This window comes from Rhinopithecus roxellana, unplaced genomic scaffold (assembly GCF_007565055.1).
Source record: "Rhinopithecus roxellana isolate Shanxi Qingling unplaced genomic scaffold, ASM756505v1 contig5566, whole genome shotgun sequence".
Lineage (NCBI taxonomy): Eukaryota > Metazoa > Chordata > Mammalia > Primates > Cercopithecidae > Rhinopithecus > Rhinopithecus roxellana.
In genome coordinates, this window is record NW_022144156.1 from 1 (window position 1) to 5340 (window position 5340).

The window sequence follows — 5340 nt, forward strand, 5'->3', positions numbered from 1 at the left end:
AGGTAATTGCTGAGCTGCCTGTGGATGGTCACTAGACCCTCTCAACAGTCTCCATTTGTACCTTTTCCCTCCACAATTCATTATCTACAGCAGCCAAAATAATCCTTTAAAAATAAAAACTGCATTATATTATTCCTCTGCTTACAAACCTCCAGTGGTTCCCTGTGGCCCTTAGAACAAAATCTAAACTCTATCAAGACCCTTAGCATGTTCTCAACCTCTCTCCAGCCTCATCTCTCTTCTGCCCCCTTCACTTTCTACATTCCTGCCATATTGGAATTCTTTATTTCTCACATATTCCCTGCTTCTTTTTGCATCAGGGCTTTTGTATTTGCTGTACCTTAAATACTATCTCCTGATCAAGCAGAGCAGAACCCCTAGTATTGTTTAGGCTTAGTAGGGAGTAAGGTAACAATCCCTCACTGACATTCTTTCATCACCCTATCTGCAGGAGCCAGTCACCAGTCACTGTCTATCATATCAACCATTTTAATTCTTTCATATCACTTATCATATCTGAATTATTTTTATTTACTTGTTTATTATATTCTAATAGAATGTTAGCTCCATGAAAGAAGGCAGGATCTGTTTTCTTTTTTTTTTTTTTTTTGAGGTGGAGTCTTGCTTTGTTGCCCAGGCTGGAGTGCAGTGGCCGGATCTCAGCTCACTGCAAGCTCTGCCTTCCGGGTTCACGCCATTCTCCTGCCTCAGCCTCCCGAGTAGCTGGGACTACAGGCGCCCGCCATCTCGCCTGGCTAGTTTTATGTATTTTTCAGTAGAGACGGGGTTTCACCGTGTTAGCCAGGATGGTCTCGATCTGCTGACCTCGTGATCTGCTCGTCTCGGCCTCCCAAAGTGCTGGGATTACAGGCTTGAGCCACCGTGCCCGGCCGGATCTGTTTTCTATACCAGTCTATATCCAATGTCTAGGATACCTCCTAACACAGATTAGTACTCGAAAATAGGCGTTGGACAAAGAAACTGTATAGCAAAGACCAAGTCTTACTTTTTGCTTTTTTTTTTTTTTTTGAGACAGAGTCTTGCTCTGTCAATCTTGGCTCGCTGAAGCCTCTGTTTCCCGGGTTCAAGCGATTCTCCTGCCTCAGCCCTCAGCCTCCCGAGTAGCTGGGATTACAGGCATGTGCCATCACACCAGGCTAATTTCTGCATTTTTAGTAGAAATGGGGTTTTACCATGTTGGTCAGGCTGGTCTCAAACTCCTGATCTCAGGTTATCCACCTGCCTGGGCCTCCCAAAGTTACTTGTTCTTATACAGTTAGTTTCTGCTAATTACTAACTTTTCATTTGCTGAATGAATTAAACCTATAACTACATAAGTATTTTAAAATTGAAAGAGAAATAAAAGGTTATCTAAGACAGAATTAGTCAGATAGTTGGCCTGGTAATTCTTTGTTGTGGAGGGCTGCCTTGAGCATTCTCGGATGCTTGTAGCATCCCTGACCTATGCCTACTACATGCTAGAAGCACCCCCCACCATCCTGTTTGTGATCATCAGAACGTCTCCATTCATCCCAAATGTCCCCTGGGGAGCAAAATCACTTCTGGTTTAGAACCCACTGGGCTAAGGCAAACCTTACCCTACAAGGGAAGAAACTGAGACCCAGAAAGACCAATTAACATGCCCAAAGTCAGTCAGCCAGTTCAAGGCAAAACCACAACTCAGATTCCAGGCTCCTGACTGGATGTACAGGGCATCATCTGTTACACTCAGCCTGAAACAGAAACTGTAGGCATAACTATGTGGGAGCGACCATGGTACATTAACGATCTCTTTACTGCCTGTCATGTAAACATGACCTTACCTTTCCATATGCTGCCTGATATTCCTTAACAATCAGCTGCCGCTGTGCATTTGACCTCTCAGTCAGAATGCTGATGAGCATTTTCTCATCGTTCCTAAATGAAACAAAAGTTATTTTACTCAATATTCATGTTCAATATCTGTCTTGAACAAAAGCAAAATGATCAATGGCCTGAGACAAATGCAGAGAGTAAGGCATTTTAATTCCCAACTTCTTACCTGGTTGGGATCGTTATTTATTTATTTATTTTGTTTGCCTGAGTTTTGGAAAAGGAAGTTAACTCTATTTGGATAGTTCTGGGGGAAGGAAACAATCATTGTCTAAATACTCCTTTCTGTACATCAGACAAAAGAACATACTACTTTTGAACTTGACGTTTTTACCTTTATGAGGTTTGGTTACTGTCTTATTGCCTTTTATTTCTCTCCCATAGTTGATATCAAAATATTTCTTCCTCTGGAAAACAGGAACTAACCCTTATTGAGAATCTGCCCTGCATGAAACGCCCTTTTATTCATTGCCATAGTTAATATTCACAGGGGCCCGCTGTACTAAAGTGAAGACACGAACTTATCTTCCTTGCCAAAGTCATACAACTTCTGAGTGGTCCAGCAAGAAGTTGAACCCAAATCTCTGACCACAAAACATATATACATATATATATATATATATATATATATATATATATATATATTTTTTTTTTTTTTTGAGACGGAGTCTCGCTCTGTCACCCAGGCTGGAGTGCTGTGGCCGGATCTCAGCTCACTGCAAGCTCCGCCTCCCGGGTTCACGCCATTCTCCTGCCTCAGCCTCCCAGGTAGCTGGGACTACAGGCGCCGCCACCCGCCCGGCTAGTTTTTTTGTAGTTTTTAGTAGAGACGGGGTTTCACCATGTTAGCCAGGATGGTCTCGATCTCCTGATCTCGCGATCTGCCCGTCTCGGCCTCCCAAAGTGCTAGGATTACAGGCTTGAGCCACCGCACCCGGCCAAAACATATATTTCTATCTCTGGTCCACATCTCTCTCATGCATTTCTTCCACATCCCTCCCTCCCTCCCTTCCTTCCTTCCTTCCTTCCCTCCTTTCCTTCCTTCCTTCCTTCCTTCTTTCCTTCCTCCTTCCTCCCTCCCTCCCTCCTCCCTTCTTTCCTCCCTTCCTCCCTCCATCCCTCCCTCCCCCCTTCTTTCCTCCCTTCCTCCCTTTCTCCGTCTCTCTCTCTCTCCCCCCACCCCCTCTCTCTCTCATTGCCCAGCTGCAATGCAATAGCACCATCTCGGCTCACTGCAACCATCACCTCCCAGGTTCAAGCGATTCTCCTGCCTCAGCCTCCCAAGTAGCTGGGATTACAGGCATGTGCAATCATGCCTAGCTAATTTTTTTTATTTAGTAGAGATGGGGTTTCACCACGTTGATCAGGCTGGTCTGAACTCCTGACCTCAGATGATCCACCCACCTCAGCCTCCCAAAGTGCTGGGATTTCAGGGCTAAGCCACCGTGCCTGACCTCTCTCATGAATTTCAAACCCATATACAAAATGAATTGTTTGTAAGTGAAAGGTAACATCAGGCCAGAGCTGATGCCGGCCTGCCTGAGAATGACCTCAAGGTCACTCTTATCTTGGTGACTACAGTAGTAAGATAAACGTGGAAAGTTGTGTCTTATTAATTTCCCAGCCCATGATGATACCTGGTTTGGGAAGCTGTGAATTGGCTTGCAGGCCTAGAGCACGCATGACTAGAGAGGTATAAAAGAGCACCCGGAACTCAATGCTCAACTTCTTTGTGTCAAGGTGACCCTCACAGACCTCATCTACACACTTCCAAGGCAGTGGTACATAACTTACATCAAAGATGATGCAAAAGCTTCTGTGTACTTGGTTAGCTGCTGGGCCTCCCAGTGAAAGATGCTGCCTTTCTGTGTCTTTGGTTTTGTATTCTTATACATAGTTAAGTAAATACTGAATCAGATTAAAGTGTGTTTGTGCTCTGTGGGTCTGAGTACCAATGTGGACCCTTCATGTGTGTACCGTACCCAGCATCTGTGTCAGTACACTACCAGCCACCTCAACTGCACAAGTGTCTGAAACTCAGTGTGTTCTGGGTGGACTTTATTGTATTTCCTCTCTGACTTGTCTGTCTTTCTATGTTCCCTCATCCACAACTATGGATATAGTTATCCAGGCAAAAATCCTGGGAATCAGCTCAGATTCCTTTCTTTATCTTATTCTCTATATTATAGCAATTATCTGCATCTCTTACATTTGTCATCTCCTCCGCATGCCCTCTGCCACTGTGTCCTTATCATATTTTACCTGGATAACCTAAATCGCCTCCTAATGTGACCCCCGTATAATTATTCCTGTACACTACTGCCTAAGTAAATGTTTAAAAACACAATCTGATCATGTTATCCACTTGACTAAAATTCAAATGGCTCTTTGTAATCTTCAGGATGAAGTTTAAGCCCCTTAGCTCGTATATCAGCTCATTATGAACTCTCCTGCCTTATGTCTTTGTTCTCATTTTCTACCCCCCTCTGCATCTCTATAACCTATGCAACTGGACTACAAATATACCAAACTACCTGCAGTTATTTGTAGTTTGTATGCCTGGCAGTTTCTCATCTCTTATTTTTAAACATGCTCAAGATCAAAAACTAAGCCAAGATGCCTCCGGTTCAGAGACTGGGTCTGACCTAGCCCTAACGCAAACGCCATTATGATACCTGATTCTGAACTCAGAACATGTCAGAAGTGGTGCTCATAAACAATAACCTCCTTCTTAAAGAAGGCCTGTAAGCCAAAGTGCAAATTCACGAAGAAACATAATGTTTAAAAAGAGGCGACAGAATTTAAAGACTATTAACCTCCTCATGAAACAGTCTACTCAACACTAGATATAAATAGGGCAATCAGGCTGGGTGCAGTGGCTCACATCTGCAATCCCAGGACTTCGGGAGGACAAGGCAGAAGGATTGCTTGAGCCCAGGAGTCCAAGACTAGCCTGGGCAACATAGCAAGACCCTGTCGCTACAAAAAATTTAAAAATTAGGCACACATTGTGATGAGCACCTATAGTCCTAGCAACACCAGAGGCTGAGGCCGTAGGATCCCTCAAGCCCAGGAGTTTGAGGCTGTAGTGGGCTATGATCATATCACTGCACTTGAGCCTAGGTGACACAGCAAGCCCTTCTCCCTTAAAAAAAAAAAAAAGGGCAGTCAAGAGATAAATGAAGAAATAATTTACATTGAAAAATGGAAAAAAAAAAACCTTAAACAGGCAGAAATAACATAATATTATATTGATATAAAGTTCTAATATAGTATATTTATGGAATTTGACAAGCCGATTTTAAAATTCATAGAGGAGGGCAAAGAGCCAAAAAAACATTGCCCAGTAGATATTTAGTGTCATTATAAAACCCTAATAATCGTGACAATGGGAGAGGCAAATAGATAAATGAAGCATAACAGAGAAGAGAAAAATAGGGAAATGTAAAACCGAGGTGACATTACATA